Raw genomic sequence first — 15,240 nt, 5'->3', positions numbered from 1 at the left:
CTTGTTCAGACGCTCTGTGAGTCCATTGGTTTGTGGATGATAGGCAGTTGTCCTCCGATGGCTTGTCTGGCTGTAGTTTAAAATGGCTTGCGTCAGCTCCGCTGTAAATGCCGTTCCTCTGTCTGTAATGAGCACTTCGGGGGCGCCGTGTCGCAGGAGAATTTGTTCGACGAAAAATTTTGCGACTTCTGTTGCGGTACCACTAGGCAACGCTTTTGCTTCGGCGTAGCGGGTCATGTAGTCGGTGGCCACAATGATCCACTTGTCACCTGATGACGAAGTCGGAAAGGGGCCGAGGAGGTCCATCCCCATTTGCTGAAAGGGCTTAGTTGGCGGTGGTATGGGGTTCAGGAGTCCGGCTGGTCTAGTCGGAGGCGTTTTGCGTCGCTGACACTCACGGCACGTTTTCACGTAATGGGAAACGTCGGTAGCTAGCCGCGGCCAATAGTACTTCTCCTGGATGCGGTGCAACGTGCGAGCAATCCCGAGATGCCCCGCAGTCGGCTCATCATGACATGCCTGCATAATTTCTTGCCTGAGATTTTTGGGCACGACAAGAAGATGCACTGTCCTGTTGGGCGCGAAGTTCTTCTTCAGGAGGACATTATTGTGAAAGACGAAGGAGGACAGTTGGCGCTTGAACCCTCGGGGAGGCGATGCGGTCTTGCCTTGCAGGTAATCAACTAGGCTTTGCAACTCAGGATCCGAGCGCTGCTGCTGCGCGAAACTGCTGGCGCTTACCGGTCCTAAGAAAGCGTCGCCGTCTTCCTCTTCCGGTGCTGCGTCGACGGGGGCTCGCGACAAGCAGTCTGCGTCGGAATGCTTGCGGCCAGATTTGTAGACTACAGTTATATCGAATTCTTGAAGGCGCAGGCTCCAACGAGCAAGGCGGCCGGAGGGATCTTTCAAATTCGCTAGCCAGCACAGAGCATGGTGATCGCTCACAACCTTGAATGGTCGTCCGTACAGGTAGGGGCGAAATTTCGATGTGGCCCAAATAATGGCGAGACATTCTTTCTCTGTGGTCGAATAGTTGGCCTCGGCTTTCGACAGTGAACGGCTAGCGTACGCGATAACTTTCTCCTGTCTTCCATTTTTCTGAACGAGGACCGCTGCTAAGCCAAAAGACGGAGGCACTACGTTAGAATAAACGTAGTGCCTCCGTCTTTTGGCATTTCCCATACAGTACTCGTACCTAAAGCGGAGAAAAAATAAAAACTACAATTGGTTACCGTATATCGACCGATAGCGCTCACTAATGCGCATTACAAAATATTTATGAAGGTGTTGGCGCGAAGGCTACAGACAGTGATCCGGGATATTGTTGGACCCCACCATGGTCGTTAAATTTTTTGAAATATTCGTACAGCGTGCAATGTACTTGAAAGCTGCGATGACATTAATGGGCGAGTGGCCATGCTTTGGATTGATCTCGAAAGGATGCTTTTATTGTGCTTGTCTTCAAATTTCTTTTTCCGTTTTAGACCATATGAATGTTGGTTCAGTTATCCGTGAGGGTTTATCCCTGGCGTATCAAAACTGCCGGACACGATTGACCGTTAACAAGAGGCTGGGGGACCCCATTTGCGTGCAGCGTTCTGTACGTCAGGGCTGCCCCCTCAACCATCTCTTACTTTGTGTTTATACCGAAATGCTGTGTATGGAAAGAATAGAAAACAAAAGTATTAATACCTTTAGGTGACAAGCAGCTGAAGTTAACCTGCTAGCTTATGCAGCTTGATCAGGGTAGCATACGCGAGGCTGTCGGGTGTGTACGCGAGTTCAGCCAAGTCACCGGAAGCGGGGTTAATAGGTCTATGTGCCTTGGACTCTGGCACGGATGATGGCTATGGCCCGGGCCATTTAGTATTTAGGCGTTCCGCTCGATGCTTAACGCGAAAGCGAGGAGTACTGGAAATAGCAAACTAAATCGCACTTGACAGAGCTGGGAAATGGAAAGGCACCAATCGTTGAATTTTCGCCATCACTACAGTCTGCAACCTTTTTTTATTAGCAAGTTCTGCTATGTAATGCAGGTTTTGCATTGCTGTCGTGTGAACATTCAGAAGCTACACAGGATTTTTGCAGTCTTCATATGGGCCTCCGAATGGGAACGTTGCAGCAGAACGAACCTGTGCCGGCGGGTAAAAGACAGAGGGGGGAAGGGGAAGGGCTGGCACTAGGGCACCTCTTTTTAAGCCTGCTGGTGACCCGTCATTTTTAGTTCTTTCACGACGTCATAGTCCCGTTCTTGTCCACCGTGTGCCAAGTGTTCGGTTCCTTTCTACACGTAACTTCTTTAGGCGCGTGTCAAGCAATTCCCAGTTCAGTGCTTCCTTCGTACGCAATGCACTGTAGCGAGCCCCGCGTGTGCCAGAGACGAAACGAGAGGCAATGTTCTGCACCCTCTCCAACTTATCTTTATCTCTAGCAGTAGGCGGGTCCCAGACAGTGCACGCGTAGTCCAGAACCTACCTGACATAAAGTCTTGAATAAAATGTCACGACATGACAGTGGAAAAGTGTTTGCATTTTGGCGGAGAAATCCCAAGTTTTTGCATGTTTTAGCAGAGATATAATCGACGTGACGGCGCCAGCTCAAATCAGGAGTAAAATAAACGCCTAGATATTTAAATTCGAATACCTGTTCTAACAGCGTGTTCCTAATAACATATGAATGCACATCAGGGTTTTTCTTTCTTGTAAACTTCATATAGACAGTCTTGGAAAAATTCAAATTCATATTCCATTTAACGCACCACTCTGAGATTCTGTTCAAGTCTTCCTGGAACATTCCAACATCCAGATCACTAATGACAACACTATAAAAAACGCAGTCATCCGCAAATAACCGCATTTGAGATACTATTCCGTCACCAATGTCATTCACACACAGCAGGAACAACAGCGGTCCCAACACGGAGCCCTGGGGAACACCAGACACAACCTGCACTCTTTGAGACTCGGCGCGATTCATAACCACAAACTGCTGACGTAAGCATAGGTAATCTTTTACCCATGATATCACTTGAGGGCTAATATTGTAAAAATACATTTTTCGAATTAGTAAAGAATGCGCCACGGTATCAAAAGCCTTTCTAAAGTCCCAAAACACGCAGTCCACGCTAAGTCGCCTGTCCAATGCCTCAGCCAGATCGTGCGCAAATTCAGTCAGCTGCGTAGTACACGATAGGCCCCTTCGAAAACCATGCTGACGAGGATTAAACAATGAATGTGCGTCCATATGTGCTGCTATACTGCTTAACAAAATATGTTCGAGCGCCTTGCACGCAACTGAAGTTAGAGATACTTAGATACTAGGGGAAAGTAAGGAATGTGACGCAATTCCCGATCAAAAACATAAACAAAGGGGGATGCAGATGTTAAAATACCTAGTTTTAACAAAAAAAAAACGGTTTTAATAGATTCCAAAAATCGACTCCAGTGTAGAAGATTCCATGGCATCCTGGGACAGGTTATTTCCTTCTCGAACGATTCGCGCGAAGAACGAATTCCTTTAGCCATCAGTCCTGCCAGAAAAGTTTCTAGGTTTGTTAGAACGATACCAATGTGCTCAGTGTCAACAGATATCTTCAGTGTAGTGCTCTCAGTTCAGATTTCTTACAGTCGGAGATTAGATGCACGTATTTCAGACTTTCGTGAGGTCTTCTTGCCTGGAATGTTCCTAAGTTTCCGCCATCTGAAATAATTCCCGGTTATGTTTCCAAAATGTAGGAATTAAAGAAGAAACTAATTACTTTGCTTGGGCGTAGGGATCCTAATCGACTGCAGGGAATTTCAATATTGTATTGGTGAATGTTTTCTATGCTCTTAGCTTCGTTTCATGAGCGGACTTAATCAGGACCTTAATAAACCTAGTTTGACTACTGCTTTCTTTTGAATATAACATTATCATTAGATCTAAGACCATGCGATCATGACATCTAGATATTTGCACCTTTCTACGGAGGATCATTGCTGACCGTCTGTGCTATAAGAAGAAACGACGGCAGTTTTTTTGTTTTTGTATTCTACTTTTTATGCCGCCGCGGTGGTTCAGTGGTTGAGGTGCTCGGCTGCTGACCCGAAAGACGCGGGTTCGATCCCGGCTGCGGCGCTCGAATTTCGATGGAGGCAATAATCTAGAGGCCCGTTTACTGTGCTATGTCAGTGCATGTTAAAGAACCCCAGGTGGTCGAAATTTTCGGAGCCATTCACTACGGCGTCCCTCATAGCCTGAGTCGCTTCGGGACGTTAAACCCATAAACCAACTCAACCCTAACCAAACCTATTCTATTTTTATTATATTTTTCTCTGTTTCTTGATTATATTGTTAATAGATTGATTTTTAGGAGGTTTTGAGCGTTGAAGCTTTCATTTCTTGAGTGACGACGCAGTCATCTGAAAAAGCTTACTATTCACTTGTATATGGTGAATGATACCAATGATGAAGAAAAGAAACAAAGAAAAGTTGCCGAAGTCCGCTTCCCACCGGAATGGTGGACTGAGGCAATGGTGCGCTTGAACCTAGCACTTCAACAATGACAGCTTGCTGCTGATAAACAGATAAGCCTCTGTGCAAGTAAGTAATGTACCCGTCTTCAATATGGCTTAGACTACCGATGGGACACGCGATCTAAATCGTTTCCAAAAATTCGAGGCTGCCGATACAAAGAAACAGGCAATAAAGACGCTATTAGTAGCTTTTTCATCTAGTTTGTTGACATGTCGAACAAATGTTGCAACGAAAACGCACTGTGAGGAAATCAATAGCACAAGAAACCTCCTTCAGGAAACCACGGCCGTGACCAGTCGCGAATATGCCACGAAGTTTGGTGGACAGTCAAAAAGCCGGCGCGGAAGCTATCTCGGCAGCGCGCGCCCAGACTATTCTGGAGCACTGAAGAAATGAACCCCGGAGAGCATGTAACCTCGTGTGTTGCGCCCATCGCCACCTCTTTCGCCGGCGCGGCGCGAAAGGAATCCCGTCCGCGCACGCCGGCAATCATTCCAGAAGTCTGAAGAAATTACTCATTGCTAAAGGAGAGCGCATAGCCTTCAGCGTGCTAAGTGATCCTCTCTCGACTTCGCTCGCGCGCAGTCGGTGGTAGTGCGGAAAGAACAGGCTCAAATCCTCTGAAAAATCAGTGGTGACGCGAGCTCGGCGCGAGCATGAGAGTACAATTGTGCGCCTCATACTCTATGTGCGCGCCTGCCACAGGGTGTTTCACCTAAGGCTTGACTTAAAACAGTTTTTAAAATAGGCTTTCTGAGTTAGAAGAACGCTTTTTTCGGCATAGCATTTTCAGCAGTGTAGTACATCAGAATACTGCTTATACATGCTAACTAGCAGGATGGTTAAATAATATGGAATAGCTGACTTTGTAACTACTGCCGTTAGGTTCCTTAATTACTGCGTGGCGTGTAGCTCGCCGTAAGTAATATCCGTATCACTTTTTTTTATTTCAAAAATGCGGTTACTCTCGGCACTGTGGCCTAACAAATTATGGCTCTTTCCACGAGTTACGTGCTCTGGAGAGGTTGCTTTGCCTGCAAGCTTCTGGAAAGCGCATAAATTTTGGCGCGATGTAGGCGGCATTTACTGGCAGACGGCGCCGAAGGCAACCTTGTTTTCTGGATTAAAAAACTGATATGGATACTACTTACGGTAGGCTAAACGTCTCTCAGTAATTAAGATGCATGACAGTAATAGCGGAAAAGTTATCTTTCCAGAATTAGCTAACCAACCTGCTGTTAGCCCGTCTTAGCAGTATTCTGAGGTACTAAACCGATGACAATGATGCCCTTGAAACAAGTCTTCTAGTACAAAAAGCCTATTTTTAAAATTTGTGCAAAGCCTTAAGTGGAGCACTCTCTATATGAAAGACATTGAGCACTGCCAGTCCTTGCCGCAGTTTAAGCTTTGGTGAAGCGCGCCCGCTGGACTCCCGTATACGACACCACTCGCCCAGGAAGGCAGCGTGCGCCGGAGGGAAGGCCCCGTCATGATCCTACGGTCGCCAGACAGTGGCAGTGCCAGATAAACGTATTGTGTTTTGTTTCCTTGCCTCTCATCTGTATTAGTGCAGTCACTTAGGTGCAACACCTTTGTTGTTTATTAGTCTCTCTTGCGTGTTATTTTGTACAAGTTACATCGAAAACATAGCGCGAAAAGGACACGGGCGACACAGAACTGGACGGCACAGAACTGGATGGACGACACAGAACCGTCGCGTTCTGTGTCGTCGGTGTCGTTTTTGCGCTATGTTTTCTAAGAACTGTTACCATCTAGCCCAAAGCAAGCCAAGTTGCATTATTTTACAAATCACTTTGTATGCGCTCGCATGAGTGATTAGAAGAGATGAGGCTTGGGCATGTTGGTAAGACATACTTAAGGAAAAAAATAGCGCACACGAGAAGACGGGACAAGCGAGGAGACACAGACAAGCGCTAACTTTGGATTTACCGGATGAAGTTAGCCGGACTTCGCGCTTTGGTCCCAAGAACGCTGTCGAGTCAAGGAAAGACGCTGCGGAACTACTGGCCTGTGTTCGTAAGGTGGCTAGGCGAGCGGACGCTGATGAGAAGGACGCTTGTCTGTCGCAAAGTCTCTGCGAGCTCGAGCGCTGTAAACTGGAGCGTCCTAAAGTTCGGTTTCAACGTTTGTCGACCCTCCTCAAAGACCACTCGTAATGTGTGCTCCCCGCCGACAAGGAACGTGGATTTGCTGTGCTTGGACACGATTTGTTTCGTGTAAAGGCTTCGGAGGCTGTACAGACTGTGTTCAAGCAGATGAAACGCGTACCGCTAACAAAGGTGAAGGCGCGGGCAAAAAAGCTTTGCGACAAGCTTAGCCTGACGAACGTCGTTAAGGGCATAGATTAGAGCGACAAAGATACACTGGAGATGTTTTTCTCGGCTAAGACACATAAGATAGAATGCCCATTTCTCGTCATTATCTCAGAGTCTGGCTCGTGGCAGAAGTGCGTTGCGGACTACCTGCAATCCAATTTGAAACTCCTCACTGTGATTGATCCTTTCCTAACCAAGGATTCTGCAGCCGTTATTGACTTCCTCAAAGCCAATGACCAGAAAAACATTGCTGCTTTTTCAGTAGACCTAAAAGATTTGTTTTACTCGTTGCCCCATGAAGGGCTGCTGTCTTGCGTCGAGGATGCTATCGACAATAGCGGCGCTGTCGACTTTCAAAATGCTTGTGGCGTGAGCACCGAAGGTTTTTTAGAGCTTTTATCCGTTTACCTTACTTCTACTTTTGTTACCTTTGACAATAACGTTTTCCTGCAAAAGCAAGGTGTTCGCATCGGATCCTGCATCGCACCGATTTTGAGTGACTTGTCTTTAGCTCGTTGTGACAAGGCTCTTTTTGAGCGACTAACTGATCTAAAGATTTTAAAGATTTTTCGTTATGTGGATGACTTTTTAATTCTATTTGACCTGTCTGTTTTTACTGACCCTTTTGTCGGACGATCTAATCTTCTCGTTAGTAGTCACCCTATTGTCACGCGCATTTTAAATTATTTTGTTGATTGTTTTTACCCGTTGACATTAGCGTCTGAAATGCCTGAGCATGACAGCATTAGGTTCTGAGACCTGCGGCTGCGGTTTCGAAAGGACCATGCCTGTTGGATATACGAGCCCAGGGCTAACAAGTCCCCTTTGCCATACAGTTCAGCGCATTCTAAACTTGTCAAAAGAAATATCGTTCTTTCGTTCCTGACCAATGCTCTTGACAAGTCCTGCCGGCATACGTTCGAGGAGGGTTTAAACATGCAAGTTACAAGTTTGTAGGGCGCGGGCTATCCGACTCACGTGATAGCTTCGGTTGCTGAATGCTTGCATCGCAAAAGGAAGGAAGCTTCTCGCCTGAGTCATGACTCATGAACAAAGAGCAGGGGACAGGAAAAAGAAAAAGGATAGAAGAGAGAAAGAGAAGTTGGCGGTGATACCTTACATGCATAAGGTATCAGACAACCTCAAGAAGGTGGGTCAACGGTCTCATGTTAAGGTCGTGTTCACGGCTCCTGAGAGGCTGGGGAGATTTTGCAGAATGAGTTGCCCGGTCAAAGAGCGTAGACCCGACTTTACTATCAGACATAGGCAGACCTACGTCCATTGTCGGCTGGGGGTAGTATACAAGATCCCCTTGTCATGCGGTAGATTCTACATCGGGCAAATGGGCAGATGCCGCAACGTACGCCTAAAAGAGCATGCGAAGAAAGTCAGAGGTGGTGTCGACGGGCATCTGGCTTTGCATTGCAAGACATGTGACTGTGACCCTCCTTGCCGCCCGATTTTTGAAGATACTGTAATCTTGTACAATCACCGCGACCAACTTACCAGGGAGATTGTTGAAGCGTCGAACATCGTGCGTTCTGGATCGGATTGCGTCAGTGAACCTTCCGTTAATGTGTGAAAAAAAGAGCTTGCATATCTAGCACGATAAGCAGATGGCTGCCGAGGGGGTGTGTGTCTTGTTGATGTTATCTTCGTTCTTGTTCTTTGTTGCCTTTCTGGATATGTGTATATATGCTCCCGATATTGCAATAAACCGTCTGTTGAAAGTTAGAGCTTGTCTGTGTCTCCTCGCTTGTCCCGTCTTCTCGTGTGCGCTATTTGTTCCCTTAAGAGTGATTAGAGACTCCTCCGTGTCGTCTCTTTGCTCTACAAAGTTTTGTTTGTGAACATTCTGCTCCGACCCATTCTCTGACTTGCGATCGGCGAAAGCTGGTCACCACAGGACCACGCCGCGTCTCACTTGGTAGCTGGTTTCTCGCACAGCTCGCCACGCTGAGTCGAGGGCACTTTGCTTCAGACCAAAGCCGCTCCCCCCACACGGTCACCAGGTGTATGGGAACGCATGCTACTAGTGCACGAAGGTGACCCACAAACAGATGAGACCGAGGACAACTCGGTCGCCTTTTAAGCACAGCTGGCAGAGAGGGATGTCCTGCAGTTTTGAAAAAGAAAAACCGTGCGGCAATCTGGACAATAAACATGCCAGCAACACCTTATCCAGACTCTAGGCGAAGAAATACATTGTCTCCACAGATAGGCTTCTATTGACTGCGCCAAACAAAGGGCGCGATACTTGCATGCTCATTCAACCAAATAAGTGCACTTTGGGCGGGCGTCAAGATCATCGTTCCTGACGCCATTGTGTATTGCCACAATGTATGCAGGCACGACAGCTGCCGCAACAATCAATATGTCGTCCTCATTGTTCTTAACTGTTGGCCGGCCAAACCGCTTGGCGTCCGCAAGTCTTCAATCATCTCGAAAGGCACGGATAATTCTGCCCACCGACGTCTTCGACCTACCAGTCCTTAAGCATATCTGACGCCGCGGTACACCCTCCACAAAAAGCGTGGCGATTAATCTTCGGTCTTCAATCGGACCACATAGTGCCATTTCAGTAGACGACCCACCTTTGTTCGCCGTTCCACGTTTTCATGCCCTTAAAAGGTATCCCAGTCCCATGACAAGTCCGAATACCTGCCGAGCCGATGAAGGTAAAAGAATCGCATGACAACCACATTCTAGTCGAATCACTGAAAACCAGCTCGTTAATTATGTAGAGGAATTTTCATGCTGATGCAGTGTTCTTCTCGGGAGCCTTTTTATGTTTTATGTTCTTTTTTTGTCTCGTTGCTATCCATTGTTCAATTAGAGCAAAGTGAGCAGCAAACGCTTCACCCTTGTCATGCGGCCGCCTATGTGCGAGCGTGACGTAGTGAATAAAGAAAGCGAATCATACCGCCAAACGCATCATGTAATCAGCTAGTCAGCTCCGAGCGATAAAAAGATACGGCTGCGAGCATGAAAGGAAGTGCACGCGCACTGCGATGTGTCGACCCCAAAAGCGCAATGTCAGACGGGGCAGCGATGCAGTTTTATCTGATTCTGGCCGCCTGCAGCATGTCCCGACTTATTTTGTCGTCTGTTGCACACTAGTCCTAGAAACAATATATCCGCTATATATGGAATTAACTTTCTGCGTTTCAAATTCGTAAGATAGTCCGGCGAAAATCACACGGTCATGAATCTACGAGCGCTTACGACTTGCCCCAAGTGCCCGTCAATAGCATATCATGGATAGTCTTTAGATAAAACTGTTTGCTGTGGTTAAGCTCTGGTTACACCTGGAGGATTGCGAAAGCAACATCTGCGCGTAGCCATATATTGGCGCGCGACCTACATTGCCCACACTGTCGCCGTTTCGCGTGCTCCTGCACGACCATACTGCACATGCACGGGGAGCAAGTGACATCACTACGCACAGCTGGCGTGCCGGCGACCCCAGCACGCTAGCCGTGCGCAGCTACCGCGCATGCGCAACTGAAGAGCGCGGCCGCGGCACCTCTGAGTCATCCGCGCAGCGATGGCGGCTGCGATCCAGCTGTGCCAGTTCCAGTGCAAATCAATTGCCAGTATATCTATTGCCAGTATATCTATTGCCACTAAATTGCCAGTGCAATTGTGCCAGGGCCAATTTACTAGGCAAACAATAGGCGTGTTGGGGAGCTTTTTAAACGGTACACTTAAAAGTGCTTATTGCCACCACAAACACGAAAATTTACATCAATATGATCAAATGAGCAAAATGTTTACTCAAGAACTGTAATTGTGCATGGTTGTTTATTTTGCAAAAAAAAAAAAGTTTTGGAATTCTGACATTGAAATTTTTCACAGCTTCTTTCTTCCACGATATAAATATATATTTTAACAAAACATTTACTGTTATTCAGGTTTTCTAGTTTAGTAAATGGGCAACGCCTAAATTGATAAGTCCTGAGTGCTGCAGCACAGCGTTTCTGACTGTTGATCAGAGAGTTAACAAAGTGAACTAACGTTGCGTTTTCATCACCTGAGTTTTAAACTTTCGTTGCGCAGTACCAGTTTCGAAATGTACCTTGTTCCTAGCCTCTCGGGTCGCTTATTTGATGTGCTTTATAAAGCCGGTCGTGTCAAAGTCCTTCATCTTCTACCTCTTCCATTTGGCAGAACCACGAAAGCAGGTTCTTGTTATCAAGTTGTTGTTCACGTGCTTTTGCACAATATCACAAAATACGGCTTGCACAGCACACTCGTTTGCTCAAAATATTCGCTTCTCACGCAGAATTCGAAGAAAAACGGGAGTAAGTGTTTTGGCAATGTGTTCAGAAAGCGGCAAGCAGCTTCCAGATTTCTTGAAGTCCAAAAACTAGGCTGCGTCTAGTAAAACCACTGATAGCGGTTCAACACTAGCGCACAGCGCAATTGTACCAGAAATAGAACTATTTAAACGTAGAATCTTTTCCTCCAGGGTGTTGTGTCTAGTTTCTAAACGGAACAGATGCTTTAGGACATCCTTTGTTTATTTTGCAAGAAAAGAAGCTCCCAAAATCAAGCCTGACTCAAGTCACACTTCTTTAAACTGGGACTAGGTGCGGTCGGAACCATTTTGGGGATGTTTTTCCAGTGCATACAAGCACGCCATTTTGAGGGTGTGTTCCTAAGGAATCCGGTCATATTTAAATCGCTAAGTCCAAAATGCTTTTATTTATTTTATTTTTTTTAAACATACTGCAGTCATTGAAGACTAAGCAGGAGGGCAATACAGATCATAAGTAAACGCAATTCAGCGCCACCTTTAGGAAGCAATCACAAAAAACCAACACAAGCAATCATAAGCAATCAAAGGGTATAAAACGCGCAGCATGCAGTGCAAACACACAAAAAGAAGGAAAAAGAAATGAATCAGCAAAAGCGAAGATAACATCAACCCAGAGCTTTTCGTACACGTTCTTCGAAAACATTTACATCATGCGCGGAAAAACTTCTACTGGGAGTGCATTCAATTGTGAGACAGTGCGTGGAAAAAAATGAGTTCTTAAACATGTTAGTACGCGCAAAGATTGGTTCCAGGTTGTAAAGATGGGTGTGCCGAGTTTGACGGGTGTGCCGAGTGTGCCGAGTTTGGGTGTGCTGAGTTTGCCGAGTTTGTGCCGAGTTTGGGCCGAGTTTGTGCCGAGTTTGTGCCGAGGGTGTGCCGAGTATGGGTGTGCCGAGTTTGTGCCGAGTTTGACAACACTGCCTGCCATCCCGCCTTAAACACCTGTTCATCTATTTTATCAAAGTGACTTCATTCCATGTGAGATGTCAGAACCGGTTTCACAGCGTTCGCACCAATTCTTCTTTTCTTGTCATGAAATTCTACTGTGTATGTTTTCTACTCCTAATTTGTGGAGATCATCAAAACTCCTCTGGCACAAAAGTTCTGGGAATTAATTTTCAATTTAGCTGAACTGGACAACATCAAACATCCTAGCAAGATGGCTAATGCTGCTGCTCCAGAAATCAAGGTAAAGCCTACCGAATTACTTCAAGTTAAGCAAAGCGAACGAAGCGGAATCACAGAACCCCTGCGAAAAGGAACAAAATGTACAAGAAGCTTTGGTGGGTCCATTAAAGCTTCATTGAAGTCCATGACCGAGTCCGCATAAACACTCTTGCGCCTTTTGTTACTGATTTTTTTTATTTATTTACAGAATGCTGCAGACCCTAAGATGGGTCCAAGCAGGAGGCGCAAAATCACAAAAAAAAGAGGCGTGGCAGATTACATAGCACAAAAATAAAACTGTAATAGAACATAGTAAAGAACAAGGAAAAAAAACAACTCAGCAATTATCATAAGTAATTTTGTTAATGGCATCCATGCTGTTTACAGCCTCAGGCGGGAGTTCGTTCCATTGAGTTATTGTGTGAGGAAAAAATAAGTATTTAAAAGCATTGATTCTAGCGCTGTAAGGTGTTAGTCATTCCGTGTGACGATGTCGTGTCAGTGGCGTTGTGATCGGTTTAAGAAATAAATCTGGGCTCATGGAAAGTTTGTTATTTTTGAGTAGGAAAAGAAATTTCAATCGTTGAATTTTTCTTTGTGTTTGCAATGTCTGTATGTTGTTTTGTGACATAAGAGTGGTTGGAGAGTCAGTAGAACGATATTTATTAAAGATTACTCTAACACACTTTCGCTGCATCATTTCCAGTGCCTCAATGTTATGTTTTGTGTAAGGGTCCCAGACGGTGCATGCGTAATCAAGTTTCGGTCAGATGAAGGATGTATAGGCTAGAAGCTTTGCACTAGAAGGGGCACCTTTTAATCTATGCCTAAGAAAGCAATGTTTCCGAAAGGATGACGTACATATGTTGGCTATATGTTTGTTCCAGCTAAGCTTATTGGTTACAGTAACACCTAAGTATTTGTATTCGTTAACTTCCTCAAGCGAATGATTTGGAAGGGCATACGGAAATGATAGGCTACTTTGTTTATTGCTCACTTTCATAAAGACTTTTGTCATTGTTAAGCTCCATCTCCCATCGACTGCACCATGAGTGAATGCTGTGAAGGTTAGAATTAAGGATGACCTGGTGTTCGTAGGATGTGACTTCATGAAATAATACACAAACATCGCCAAAAAGCCTGATTTGCACTGGTTCACTAATTACATCCACAATGTCATTGATGTAGACCAAGGATAGTAATGGTCCAAGCACACTTCCTTGCGGAAGGTAATTGGAACAATGGGCATCAATACTGACGAACTGGACGCGGTTAGAAAGGTAAGCAGGCACTCAGAAAATTATGAAAGAAGGAAGACCGATATTTTCAAGCTTATATATTAGTTTGGCATGAGAAACAAGGTCAAAATCTTTCTTAAAATCTAGAAAAATGACATCCATCTGCAATGCTTTGTTTAGAATGTCAGCAAAGCTATGTACAACACAATTTAATTGAGTGACGGTCGAAAAGCCCTTTCTAAATCCATGCTGGTGTGACGATAGAATGTCTTTGTCATTTAGAAAGGAAGTTATATGAGTGGCTACAATGTGTTCGATTAGTTTACAAGAAGAAGATGTAAGTGATATCGAACGAATATTAGTAACAGGTGAGGCTGTACCTTTTTCAGTATTGGCAGAATCCGCGCAACTCTCGAATCCGTGGGAACAGTGCCGGTTGATAGGCTGGTATGAAAGATTATGGCTAGAAATTCGGATAAAAGTTCATCATAACGGCGCAAGAACATATTTGGAATTCCGCGTGGACCAGGAGAAGACAAGGAGGCGCGCAGAATGAGCAGGTACATATCATTCCTTTTTTATTTTTCCTTTTCACAGATAAATCTGTGAAAACGAAAAACAAGATTTTTTAAGCAAAGTTATTCGCCAGGTCCACAGCGAAAAACATAAAATTAGTTAGAGTTTAGTGGAATGGATCTAAAAACTTCGTCAGCCGGGCAAGAAATGGTATAAGGCCTGCGACCGTTCACTCGCAACGCTATAATGAAAATGTCACCATCATCATCAGCCTGCCTAAGCCCTACGGAGGGTACTGCCTGAAAAAAAACAATACTAAGCACTGGCTGAATGTGTGTACCGAGAAAAATGCCACACACTAATGTTACAATAATGGCCATAAACTCCGAACATTAGTAAGGTCCTGCCGTAAAACAACGATAGCCGACCAATCATTCAAACTAAATAAAAGAACATATTTTATTATTCTGACGGCTGATCAGTGCTTGGTACTTTTCTGCGAATATTACTACCAGTAAGACGGAGTTTCATGATATCCTCCATTTCATTAGTAAAGCGCTCATCCTTTAAAAAAACAGGAGTAAATTTACTTCTTCAAGTACTGTGGGAGCATGCCTACCAGGGACGATGTCAATAGCAGTAGCGAATGATATGTACTTGCTATATTTGCGATATTTTATCCCTATCTATAAATGCGATATTTTATCCCTATCTATAAATGATGATATGCTTAAGTTCAGCAGTGAAAGCTAGATTCCTGCACATGGGAGTTGCAATTCATCCAATTCTGGAGACTTACAATGCAACACGAACTTTTAAAAGAAATAATTATACAGAGGTGTGTCAGATATTGAAAAGTTTATTTGAATTGAGATAAGAACACCAATCAGAAATGAGATTACTGTAAGTTGCAGATCCTACACGGTTCCTCACAATTACAAGATTACAAGATTAATGGAGTTTCATTAGACAATGTTTCATCTTATAAATATCTGGGTAATCACATCACTAAACTTTCCTGGCTCATGCACATAGAATATGTTATTAACAATGAAAACCGTGCCCTTGATTACATACGCACAAACTTCTCTAAGGCTCCATCCCATTTGAAGTTACTTTTATATCAGACACTAATACTGCCAGAGCT

At 44.9% G+C, this 15,240-nt stretch overlaps 1 long non-coding RNA gene across 1 annotated transcript in view; it reads right to left on the bottom strand.

The window, feature by feature from the left end:
* The window catches only part of LOC149327445 (uncharacterized), a 35,247-nt gene that overhangs the window by 6,792 nt on the left and 13,215 nt on the right, over positions 1–15,240 (bottom strand). The window lies entirely within an intron of this gene.

Source organism: Amblyomma mixtum, chromosome 10, assembly GCF_055824585.1.
Source record: "Amblyomma mixtum isolate Tamu chromosome 10, ASM5582458v1, whole genome shotgun sequence".
In the NCBI taxonomy this organism is placed as follows: Eukaryota; Metazoa; Arthropoda; class Arachnida; order Ixodida; family Ixodidae; genus Amblyomma; species Amblyomma mixtum.
This window is presented reverse-complemented; position numbering and strand designations above follow the sequence as displayed.